This window comes from Xiphias gladius, chromosome 16, assembly GCF_016859285.1.
Source record: "Xiphias gladius isolate SHS-SW01 ecotype Sanya breed wild chromosome 16, ASM1685928v1, whole genome shotgun sequence".
Taxonomy (NCBI): Eukaryota; Metazoa; Chordata; class Actinopteri; order Istiophoriformes; family Xiphiidae; genus Xiphias; species Xiphias gladius.
In genome coordinates, this window is record NC_053415.1 from 2,114,230 (window position 1) to 2,127,767 (window position 13,538).

General features: G+C 38.1%; 1 long non-coding RNA gene across 1 annotated transcript in view; it reads left to right on the top strand.

Moving 5' to 3' along the window:
* The first annotated feature begins 4,622 nt into the window (after positions 1-4,622).
* LOC120801113 overlaps positions 4,623-13,538 on the top strand; it is a 122,510-nt gene continuing 113,594 nt past the window's right edge. Inside the window, exon 1 of the long non-coding RNA XR_005709055.1 lies at positions 4,623-4,681. This is a non-coding gene — a long non-coding RNA (uncharacterized LOC120801113). The remainder of the gene's footprint in view (positions 4,682-13,538) is intronic.

Below are 13,538 nucleotides of genomic sequence, written 5' to 3' on the forward strand. Positions count from 1 at the left end.
CTCTCCTTGCCTCTACAGTATATCTGTTCTCAGTCATGGAAAAATCCCATACTCAACAAATGAAAGATGGTTTTGGCATTTAGAGGAACTTGAGTGATGGTTTGGCATGTTCTTTCTTGTGTTATGAGCATGCCTCTTAGTGTTGTTTCTTCTGTTTGAAAAAGCATCCTCAGATGAATAATTTCATTTTGTCTTGAACCTGCTGTGCCTTTTACGTTATTTCCCATAGCCTACCTATGTCAGGTCACTGTATGCTCTTGCTTTCTCTGTGTAATTAAAATCTCTCAGCAGGTCCCTCTTTCTCAAAAAGCAGCCTGTAAAGTGATCAAAAGTATACTGGGTTGTAACTCCCACTCCTTGATACACATAGATACATAAGCATCCATATGCTACCTTGCCATCACACACATCAAGCAGTTGAAGTAAGTCTACCCCCCACCTGCCATCACCTGTCTTCCTCACACCTGGACTGCCCCATCAAACCACAGCCTGTGGATGGCCTGCATCCTGCATCAAAGTGTTACCTTTGACCCCCTCTATGGCTCTCTATCCAGCAACTTCTCCTAACCCTTACCCCAGAAAAGCATTTTGAACTGATTTCACTACCACTGTAAAGCAGACAGACTGACACTGAGGTATCCAATGTCACTTTCTCTCACTCCTTGGGGAAAAGAAGCAGCAATGAGGAGACTCCTTGGGAAGCTAAGTGCTTTCCTGTTCTCTGAATAGAGACAGCTATCACTGTCAGTCGCTCTGAGGACAAGTTGGACTATTCCAGAGAAAACTAACCCACAGGGCTGAGACATCTCCTCCTGACTTTCCACATGGTATGATTCATATTAAATTTTTTTTGGAAGTTTGTCTATATAGGGTTTTGCATACATGTTAGATGAGTCTTTGAAGAGGCAAAGATTACCACTGACAAAGATGGAACTAAAAATCACCTCATATTGGAGCTCACTCTGCAAGAATGCAGATTAAAAATCATTGTTTGGAAAAAGTTGAATACTTTAATTTTAACTATTCAATAGTTAATAAGGCCCTGGTCATACAAGGAAGTGTCAGAATTTTTGTTTTTTTCAGTTTTCTCCAGTAAACTGATTTCTTAAACATTTCATAAATGAGAAAACCCTTAGGGAATAGGAGAAACCTGATTTTCCCAGCCAAATTTCTTTAAAAAAATGCCAATATCTTGGCCTTTTACTAAGTTAAGAAGGTTTCTAAATGGGTTTTTGTTTTCCATACAGTGTATGCAAAAGTGGTTTGTTAGTCAAAAGTATGTCTCAACCGAAAATTCCTACAAAATAGCTTCTATAAGTCAAAATCAATCAGGATCAACCACAGAAGTAAGTTGAAGTAAAAAAGCCATGCTTCCAAAATTAGGTTGGGGGTAATCTGATTACTGATTTGCTGCATGAATGTGAACTCTTATTATCCGCTTAACCTTGGTTCTCTGAATGCGCTGAGAGAAATTCATTCACACATCCTCGTGAAAAAGGCATGCTTAGCCGACCCATTGACTGCTTGCAGTGCAAGTTGGTAAACTACTGTAGCTGGCAAGCTAGCCACTAATATACTAGCCAGTCTATGCTAGCACTAGTCAATTAATAACCCTCCAAGCTCCCAAGCTTGTTAGCTTGGTGGCTAACAGGATAATAAGTTCACGCAGTACAGAGATGGTTTTATCAACTCCTGTCTATGAACCATGCCTCTATTGTGGAGGTTTTATATTCCAACAGAGAAGGGTTCAATAAGTGTATGTTGCAAGCTAATGGGCTACTATATCGTCCTCCATTTCTGACTCTCAGAAAATTCCTCTTTTCCTGTAAAATGATAAAATATTTTTTGATGGGTTATCCTGAACCTGGGAGGTTATGTTTACATTCACCCACTTACTTTTTATAGTTTTTTTTTTTTTTTTTTTTTTTTTAAGCAGAGTGATATCACTGATCAGAGGTGGGTATTAGGATATGATTCGGCAAAAAGTTTGTTTACATATCCCAAAGAGAGTGACCTTGCTCTAATGTATTCATGCCCCCCTTGTTCCTCATGTTGTTTTACCATGAGCTCATATGCAGTTATACTTGAAAATATGACACATTACGGAAGCTAAAGAAACTCAAACTGTCATTTTACTGGAAGCCAAAAAAGAGATTTTACAGCGCTCAGAGCTACAACAATTTTATATATTCATTCATTTCATTTTTACATGTCCCGTGGTTCTGCACTGAGCTTCGATCAGTAGCTTCCTTAGATAATAAGCAGTGTGTCTTCATATGTATCCAAATATATGTATTTGAAAGGAGAGTGGAGGCAATGTACCCTTGCTACAAACTAAACTGTGGGCAAAAGAACACAAAGGGATACATGAGATAAAAGGAAAGTGTCATTCTGTGGGAAGATGAACAAGAAATGACTGCCTACTCTGCCTTTGATCAAGCTTTAAAAGAGTCAAATAATTCAATATATTTATGCTGCCTTGATTTACACTGGCATCTGGAGAGGTCACATTTTTTATGTTCGCATTTCACAGCAGGTGGCAGCTTGCTGTACATTGCACATTTTAATGCCCTCTCTTTGAATGCTAGGACATTACTGCAGAAGTGGAACTGTTCACATAGCTAGTATGCATATGATTACACATGCTGAGGACAAATGTGTTGACAAGTGGAACTGCATATACATCAGTAGCCTTTAGCAAAAACTCCACTGAACTGTTGGGTATCATCAGTATGAGGTATCGGAAGCTTTGTAGAAGTTAATATTGCTGTAATTTCATCTTGATTTAGTTTAGTTGCTTTCCATTTTTATATGCTATCCATGTTTCCCCACAGGCACTGATACTGGTTCTTCCATTTCTCAGAATGGAAATCCAAACTTGCATTAAGTCATGGGTTTCACCTGTGAAAGCAAAAGTAAAAGTATATCAAAAGAGAAAGTGACGCGGATCTCATGCAAAATCAGGTTGCCTTACAGTTATAACTTTATATATTGCATATTCCTTAGTGAATGTGTTGGAATCACTGCATCGCTAATCAGAGGCTAGTATTCTAACAGAAAAAATAACTATACACACAGCAAATTGGGGGAACAAACTGAGACCCAGTAGCTAATTTTTGCCCCAGGCATCTTAGCACTTTATTTCAGCTATGGTTATTGCATTATGGTCTATTTGTGTGTAATTTTTGGATAACATTGCCAAAAGGCAGCCCTGGATATAAAACGTTGCTCTTTTATTTGGATGGAAGTTTATTGTTGATATTTGACATGGCAAAAATATTATAGCAATGCCACTTGTGTTTTCCAGAAATTAATGGGAAGATAAATGGTTATGTAAACCATGCATGATTTATAGTAAATTGGCAAAACACCAGTAAGGTCTCTTTTAGGTAGATTAATCCTTTAATCAGAAAACAGTTTTATAGGACAAATAACAGCTAACCCCAAATAACCTCTATGAACCCTTTCATTCTGGACAAAAGACATCCTCTCATAACCTTAAGCCTCAGTGGTGCAGTCAGGAAAAGCAAGCAAGCAGTGCTTTACCAATTTTAGCTAAAAATAAACATCAGTTAGAACAATACCGCAGTGGAAGTGATATCTCTCCTTACATCTCAGAACAGCACTCTGTCTCATAAAGGATCTGATATTGCCTGTTTGCATTCTTCTTATAATTTACTTCTATTATCTCTGGAAGCTAGGTTGACTACCAGCCATTGCATCTGTAACTGCATAATTTTCATGGGCCGTGTCCCATTGACAAAGGCTGGGGCTTGTCTAGCAGAGGGGGGAGCAGCATTTTTTGGACGTTTGCGCATGAGCATTATAGATAATCCTGGGATCTCTGATCTGTGACTAGCTAAAGCTAGCTACAGACGAGTGTGCTTGTCAAATTGCCCGTGACTCAGCCGCCACTGTTCTGAGATTAGTTTTATGACATTGCGCGCATTATTATACACATGCACAGATGAGTGTGAAAACTTTACTTGAGCGTAAGAAAATTGCTTCAACAGTCGTATTAAGAGGGAGAAGTAGCAAGTAAACTAGCAAATTACACTGTGATTTATCATCTCAAATCGCTATAAATTGTCACATGAATCCCCTTGGTTAACATATTTGATGACAAGGAGTTAGGGTGTATTGTGGAGATGCTTTTAATAACTCCTTTTGCAAGGAAAGTTTTCACGGACATATTCATTCAATTTATATATTTACAGTTAGCAATGTAACAGAATGCCCAAGCCTTTTAATTCTGTTTTGCTTGTTAGTTATATGAATAACTTTTCGTTTCTGTTAATCAAGGTGTAGGGCCTCTGTGCAAGATCTGCAGTAAGTTGGGGAAGTTTGAGACAGCGTATTGAGGCAGGAAAATGCAGGATACTGCGTTATCCATGGAGTGTGCCATTTTCAGTTAACAGTAATTATTTTGAAAATAACCATTGAAGTGATTTTTTTAGATATATTTCCTCTATACTGAACATTTGATATGTTTACTGTCAGTTCAAAGAAGTAATCCTAATGCTTCTTCAGCCAGGAAGGAGTACAGGAAGGTGAAGATGTCAAGGCAGAGTGTAGCAGGAAGCAGGAGAGAGACTTTCAGCACAGTAGAGACAGGCAGCACAAAATCATGAGACAGGACAGGCCCTGAAGAGAGTTGTGCTGCTACTACAGTCCTGAAAAGGTATGTAATACTCTGGTCCATTTGTCTTGTCAGTGTTGAGATGGTGGTTTTTTGGGCAGGCAGGGCGTGGGGGTGGGGGTGGGGGTGGGGGTGGAATGGTTCTTCGGCTCTGCTTGTTGATCTGTAGTATTCATCGCACACAATGCCATAAACTACACTGCTACATGCTGTTTGATGACAGAAATCTTGCAAGTTAATTGAGGGTCACACTGTGAGTTGGGTCTGATGAAATCTTACTCACAATCCGTGTCAGATGTACAATATACATTTTGAGACATGTCATTTTCTTCCTGATGGATCTTGGTACTATGATGAAAATAGATTTTTTTTTAAAAGACATGCCAGGCCCCCACCTTTTCAATTCAAAAGGTATCTCAATATGTACCCGTTCAGCCTTGCCTTTTACTGCCTCTTTTGTGTTGTAAAGTTTATTTAAGCTTTATAGATCTATTTTCCATTTATTTTTGTTTGTGTTATTTTGTTATTTTGTTATTTTGTGTTTTTCATTCTGTTAAACATTCAACATGTAGTACCAAACTATAGTCAACCCTCTGCTCTCGTCCTCTTAACACATCAGTGCTAACTGGGAGTTGTGTGTCATTGGGAGTCATGTTAAGTTGTTAGAGGTCGTTTCGTCTGGTTCGCTGGTTGTGAGTTGGTATTTACTGGGCGGTCAACTTGCCCATGTACTCTGGTCTCTCAGTGTGTTGGAGCAAGTGATGTATGGCTGTGTTTATCTGTGGAATTACCATTTGATTGCTTCATTCCGTCCAGAGCCCTTGAATCCATGCTAATGAGTGAAGTGCTTATCTATCAGAGCATTAGGGAGTAAATCCAATTGAGCCTGTTAAAAAAAGCCAAAGGATGTACAGAAGTACAGTTTCAGCAAGTCTGCTGGACCCCTTAAAAATGATGGTACATAATGTATGTGGGTATATCTTGTTAGAGCGTTATTTGACTGCACTTAAAGCACATTTGTTTATTTACATGTGTGTCAAATTGACCTGTTGTTAGGTTTCTGTGGAGCTATTTGAACAAGCTGTTTTCATTACCCCTAATAAAGTATTTGTTAGATCAACAGAGATCACAACAGAGCAAGCTAGCCGCAGGAGGAGGCAGGGGAGAAAGTGAAAGAGCAGCATGGAGGACATGGATTGTTAATCCCTTAAAGAAGGGAAGCTGTCTCACTGTTTGTAAGGAGAATTGCCCTTCAATTACATTTAATCTGGAGAGCAAGACTTCAGCCTCTCAATAAAGAGACAGGGTCAATAAGAAGGCTAGTTGCTGCGATAAGTCTGTGACTGACTGATAGTTAAGTTTGATGGCAGACCCTTCTGTTTGCGTTAAATCCCTCTTATGAAATAGAGTAATTAATTTATCCTTATGCTGTTTTCTATATTGGACAGATTTCAAACATCTGTCAGTTCATTGCAGCACCTTTAAACTCATGTGGTAAGATTTTATGGTTTTTCTTTTTTCATTGTGCTTTCATCTTTTAATTTCTCCAATAGATTTAATTACATACACTTCCAAAATCAAAGTCCAACATAGCCTCACAACAATGTTTTTGGCCAAGGCATTAATTTTTTTCAATCAGGAATAACTAGCTATAATAACTACCACTTGTTCAGGGAACTTCTTCAGAGGGTCCTTGCCAAGAATCATGGCACCACCAGCGCCATCACCGCATGCCGACTGTCAGTGTTCCTTGGGCAAATTGTTTTTCCAATTTGGAAGATTTCCAAAAGTTGCGCAGGGAAAAAAAAGAGGTACAACAGAATGGAAGTTTGATGGGTATTTCAAATAGGCATATCAAGAATTTTTTTAGAAGCGGCGCTCCTGTCTCACTGACACCCTCTTGGTTTTGTGGACAGCTCTGGGTGTTAAGGCCCAGCTGTCAGTCAGCATTAGCAGCCGTTTGGCTGACAGGTGCTGCTGTAGGAGTGAGCCCAAAGATCATATTCACCCCTGACAACCTACTGTGAGGCAACCTCAGATTATCAACATTCTCACTAACAATGACAACCTGCCATTGTTAGCCATTGAACTACATTGGACACTAATTGATAAGGGATATGGGTGACTCCAGGAAGTTTTACAGGACAACAAAGTTTCAGGAATAACTACATTTAAATATAAATTAAGGAGTTGGGGCAAGATTAAATTAAACTTGTTGCACTCTATGATAATCAAACACTCACCAAGCACTTTATTAGTCACACCGTGCTAATGGTACATACTATTAATACTGCTAATCTTCTGTTCTACCACATCCCAAAGGTGTTCTACTGGATTCAGATCTGGTGACTGTGTAGGCCATTGAAGTACACTGCACTCATTGTCATGTTCATGAAACCAGTTTGAGACAACTTTTGCTTTGTGACATGGTGCATTATCATGCTGGAAGTAGCCATTACAAAATGGTAAACTGTGGCCATAAAGGGATGCACATGGTCAGCAACAATACTCAGATAGGCTGTGGCATTCAAACTGTGATTGATTGGTGTTACAGGGCCCAAAGTGTGCCAAGAAAACATTCCCCACACAATTACACCACCACCTCCGGCCTGGAATGTTGACACAAGGCAGGTTGGGTTCATGGATTCATGCTGTTGACATCAAATTCTGACCCTACCATCTGCGTGCCTCAGCAAAAATCCAGATTTATCAGACCTGGTGACTTTTTTCCAGTCTACAACTGTCTAGTTTTGGTGAGCCTACACCTACTGCAGCCTCAGATTTCTGTTCTTGGCTGACAGGGGTAGAACCTGATGTGGTCTTCTGCTGTTGTAGCCTATACAAACATATCTCAAGTCAACCAGTCACATCCAGTGGCTTTCAAAGCAAAAACGCACAGTGTCCACCAATTTTCCTTCCTGCAACCCTATCATCAGACAGACTGTTGATATTGGCCAATTCTATTTTTTTTTCAAATTTCAGTACTATGCTACAGTTACATTTTGGTTTCACAAATTTTAATACCTAGCTCTGGTTTTTACACTTTTTAAAAGGCAAATTACAATAAAATTTTCTGTAATGGGATGCAACTTTTGGTCTTCTGAATGAACGTGCTTAGCTAACCACCACGACAACTTCTATTGCTAATAATGAGAGCTTTCTCAGCTTTCAAAGTGAGATTAATCTTTCTGTTATTGACAGGTATTAATCCCACCTACACTGTGAAAAATAAAATGTTTTTACATCATCTCAACTCAGAATTTTTAGTTCTGTCAGTTTACACTAAGTTAAAGTAACTCAAATCTGTGTACTGTACCCACATGAAATCCCCTGCTTACAAATGAGCTTGTATTTTTTTGGTTGAATTGTATCACTTAATATGTCAACTTTTAACCCTCAAGTTTACTTTTACTGCACTGCAAGGAGTCACAATAAACCCATGACCAATGTTTTTCAATAAGACCCCTCTGACTCAAGTGCCTCATGATAAAAAGTGTTTCAAGTGCAGACCTACCTTAGTCATGATTTGTATTGTTTATTTTTGATCAGAGAGGAGACCACCTGACTACTGTGATACACATGCAAAAAAAAGACACATAATGGCTTTCCTGCATTCCCCCATTAAACAACACATGTTAGCAGAACGTCTCCATTGGTAATGAATCAAAGATTAAGATTCAAAGTTGTAAGGGCTCACTCATTTTAGTTGAGAATTTCAACTTTTACTTCAAATGCCGATCTATTGGGTTTCTAAGGCCTAACAGCATGTAATTTTTAATTATTAAAGTATATAATTTGGTCTTTTTACAGTGCAATAAGCACCTTCAAAACAAGCACTGAAAATTATTTGTGAATTATTATTTGAATATAGAGCTACTACTTTATTTCTATCAACACCATTTACCCTGTAACTGTGAACATTACTGACATACTGAACATTGTTTAGTCTTTTCATAGTCTTTTGTGCTTGTACTGCTCCTTTCTTTTCATTTGAAACTTCGAAAAATAGCAGGTATGCATGTTATTTTTAAAAATCCATTTCATGCTACCTATGGCAAATTGTGTTACAAGGAGAGGTAAGGATGCAGAGCTGCAACCTAGGTCATACAGTGAACAAAATTGCTTCTTTGTATGACACACAACAAAAACATTGGAAAGGTCACAGCCTTGGAATTTGGGTCTGGGTCCGTTGCGTGACAACCAGAGAAAGATAAGGCAGAAAATGCTTAACCTGGTCTTAGTGTCTGTAGCATTTATCAGCGAGGCTAATCGCTATGATTAAACCTCAACATTCGATTGGCGTGGAAGGGAAATGAACCAAATTTCAGCCAAGCTATTATGATCACATGTGTGCACTGAGGTGCACGAGAGGGAGGAGTGGACCAGCTATCTTGTTTTTCCCACTGAATTTTTAATTTCCTGATCAACTCTGTCTCTGGGGAAGATTTTCGACTAAATTGGTAACCTGTTCTGCAGTTTGCAAGACCAGCATTCAGCTGGATCTCCATATGGCTGTATTAACTCTTATTCTGACACAGACGGCTGGGGCAGATGTTTCTGTCCATGGCTGAGCAACTCATATAAATCATATGCTGAAGCTACATCGTGCCATTGTGTGTGAGAGTTCTACCCCAATTCCAGAGTGTGAAGAAATTAATCCTTCAGTATTTGTTTCAGTGGTATTGTTATACTTTAGGTGACACCACAGATATAAGATATGAGATTTTTCTGGGTTGAGACAAGCACAGAACATCTTCTTGTTCACATTGCAACACTTTGTAGCCCACTGTGTAGCTATTTTCCTCCATTTATGTTAAATCAACACCACATGTTTTCATGAACCCTAAGTTGTTTTTAGGATGATATTGCATCTTTATGCTACTGATTTATTCCTGAATTTCTTATATTTTTGCACAATTTTTTAAAGCTGCACTCATCAATAGGCTTAAATAAACAATGGATCAAGTGTGTAAAGTGAAAAGTGTTCCTTGTAGTTCCACAGAAAACTCTGCAGATCACTTCAGCTATACGGGGCAAGCAGCTTTATGGTTTTGGCATCTTTCAGTTTACTGTTTGGGTTTTTTTTGTTCCACAAATGTATTGTTTTTTTGTTTTTGTTTCACTTTTCTCATTAACATTGATTCCATTGAATTTCATTGAAAGCTAAAAACAGATCTAAAATGACAGTTAATATTGGACTTACATTCCAAACCACCTACTGCCCCCATAATCCTGCTCAACACCCACTGCTTCAAATGTTATGATTATCAACTATTATTATATTTAGTATTATTATTCACCCTATTGTTATACTTAATAGTTTTATTATTAGCCTCATTATTCTTACACATCTTTATGTTATACATCTGCTGTGCTATGCCCCACCCCCCTTCTCCCTCTCTCCCTCTCTCTGTCTTTTTTTCTCAATCAGCCGGTGGGGGCAGACGGCCCCCCCACCATGAGCCGGGTTCTGTTCAAGGTTTCTACCTGTTAAACGGAAGTTTTTCCTTGACGCTGTTGCCTATTGCTTGCTCATGTGGGAATGTTGGGTCTCTGTAAATATAACTATAAAGAGTCTAGTCTAGACCTGCTCTACATGAAAAGTGCCCTTAGATAACCCACGTTATGATTTGGCGCTATATAAATAAAAACTGAATTGAAGTGAATTGAATTCATGAGGTGTACACAACTCTAAATAAATACTAAATACTTAAGATACTCAGTGTCTACTGAATGTGTAAATAGGCAACTAGTTGCTAGCATGTCACCCTTATATCCAAAAAATTTCACATTCATATGATATTTATTTGCACCTTAACCCTCTGGAGTGTAGAGCCTGTCAGCCACTTAGGTTGACATTCCTTGGCATTTTTATATATTTCACCTAAAAAAACATTGATCCCAAAGTGCTATTTATGCTTATATTAAGCACAATATCAGCACCAATATTCTGAGAACAGTAACAATATCATTAATCTATTATTTTGTTTAAATCAACTGTAAACATACACTTTTCAAAAAACAATTTTCATAGGTACTGAGATATTGAAGAAAAAAAAAAAAAAAAACCAGCAAAAAAAACCCAAATTATAAACATTTCCTGCCATGACTTTTGAGCTCTGAACCTTGTAAACATAGGCGTTGGCTACACATGGGTGATTACATTATTCGGTAAATGTCATGTGGTTTGACTCAAAGTCAAATGCACAACGAATATTGACGAAGTAGGTGTCAACACACTGTTAATAGTGCCCCTCCCCACGGTCAAAGGCCTTTGGAATGTAATTGTGTCCCTCTCTGCCCCCCAAACCATTGGTTTGGAAAGTCAGTGTCAACTGTAAGAGAAGAGACAATAAAGGCCTTTTTGAATTTTATTGACAATGCTGTGTTCAAACCCAAATATTCAATGGATAAAATCTGGATGAATATAAAGTGCAATAACATTAAATTACTGGATTAATAAAGTGAAAGGTGTTGAATATTTTGGCAAAAAGCATATTCCATTTTTCATTTTCTTAAAAATATTTTGTGTTGTAAAACTCATGTTTCTTACTTTTAATTATATGTATATATATATATATATATATATATATATATATATATATATATATATATATATATATATATATATATAATGTAAAAAAAATAAAAATAAAAATATATATAGAAAAATATTAATGCATCAATTGTTGAACTGAGTAAAATGAGCGGCACTGTATGAAAGTCACATTCCCAAACATCTGATCCTAGAGCTGCTGCTGTTTATGACAGAAGTTTTAGCTATAGGAAGCAATATGATGTGCTGTGCCTGTGCAGAGCTGATGGAGGTAAAATAATTAACTTGCTCATCACAAACATCCCCAGCGGGATCAAGATGAAGCTCAAAATGGCAACTCTCTTCCTCACTGTCCTTACCGTTTCCATCCGAGGAGAAAGCAGTCATCGTCACTCGCGTACAGCATCTGTTCCAAGGCAGCAGAGAAGCATCTGTGTGCCATCTTCCTCAGTCAGTGTAAAAAACAATCCAAGCATGTGCTCTTGTTTATAGGAGTCAAAACACACAGAGTTTTTGAAGCAGTTTGACGAAATTTCTGTTTTATACTGCCAGTCGGATTACCCACCCTAGAGGATTAAAAAGACACAGATAGATCAAGTACATTTAGGAAAGATTAGGGAACTCTTGGGAATAATGTACATGTTTTATATATTATACTGAAACTTGAGGTGATTGATTTAACTTAATCTCTTAAGTTTAGGCTCTGAGTTGATCCAATTTAGAAGTTTTACTTCTGTTACTCCAATTTAGAGTACCATAATATTTAGCAAAAATTATTTTACACTAGCAATGTTCAGTTACAATGAGTTTAATTTGCTTGGCAACTGTAGAGTTTTTGTCCACTAGAAGCACTGTGGAGCAATGTTTTTATGAGTGGGTCCCTGATTTGGACACACGAAAGGACAAACATACACGTACATGAGCATGCACAAGACATGATACACAACGTTCCTGACTGACTTTATGTTCTTTCACATTTCGAAACGTACCAATGAGCCAGCAAAGGATAGGACATAGCTGACTACTAGCTAGCTAACATGGATGTAAACCATTTTTTTATATATCAGCTTTGCAAAATGTTACGGTACCTGTACTGGAACCTCCACCTAAGTTTTTAGAAGGCTAAAGATGACCACAAACAGGATGAAAACCCCAGTCTCTGCTGTGACAATCATGCACTTAAGCTACCAGTATCCTCCATCAGAACCGCTTATTGGCTGGCCGAATAGCTTTGAGAAACCCCTCTCCCCATACCTTTCCAACGTCAGATAAGGGAGAGCTGTTTCTGACTATTTCTGTGACTTACTGACAGTCTGATATTCACACCCACTTTAGGCTGTAAATGGTCAGGTATGCGGAGCTGAGAAAGTAGCCAGGCTTTGAATTTCTCTCGTTTGCTTTCTTTTTTCATTTATTAGACACCAAGAATGTCTTCCATGAGAGAGTGTGTGAAAATTTGCACCATATTTCCCATATTTAAATGATACTGTGTCTCCCCCCTCTATGATAGTCGGCTTTTCACTTGACCTTCCAGCGTGGCTGTTCAGAGGAATTATAAACATTTTTGATTTCCTACGTGGTCACTCCCTGGACTGAACATAATCTATGCAGCAGTTTCAGTTCCTCCAAAACATATGTGGCAAAACCATTTAGTAGTATATTAAAGTTAATTTTTAGGAGGCAGGATTAATATGCAACTGTTTGCAATCTGTTGTGCTGCCACCAGGTTTCAAAAAGAAATCAAATAATAACCAAATATATAGTACATATTTTTCAATAATACTTTATGTCTTGTGTTTAGTTAAATATGGCCTACAAAGTTAAATTATTTCATGTGTTTGTACAGCTGATTCTAGCTGAGTGTATTTTTTTTCTATTCTATTTGTGTTGAATCCTATTACTTCTATTGCAGCCTAATTTCTCCAAGGGGATCAGTAAAGCTTCCTCTCTTTTACATATGCCATTTTGTGCAAGCCTTTATCTAAGCCGCCTTTCATTCTCCTGAGTGTGTAGATTTTTAGCAGAAAAACCCATTGTAGCCTGACAGTTCAAGCCAGGCCACATTAGCCTGTTGTTAAAATCTCTGCAGATTTATGTTCTGGTCCCTGTTTTGATTTTATGTCCGACTGACTGAAAAGTTTCCCTTTTGCCTGGAAACCTCTTTAGATTCAGAGGGCGTAGCAGGCAGATAGTACATTCAACAGGTGGAAGTGAGATGGAACAGGAAACTGAGAGCCCACAGAGACAGCCTCAGGTTCACCAACATTCCTAAACACTAAAGGCCCAGATCAGGAGTCGGTAGGGAATGGAAACAGGGGATCAACTTTAAAATTATTCAACATT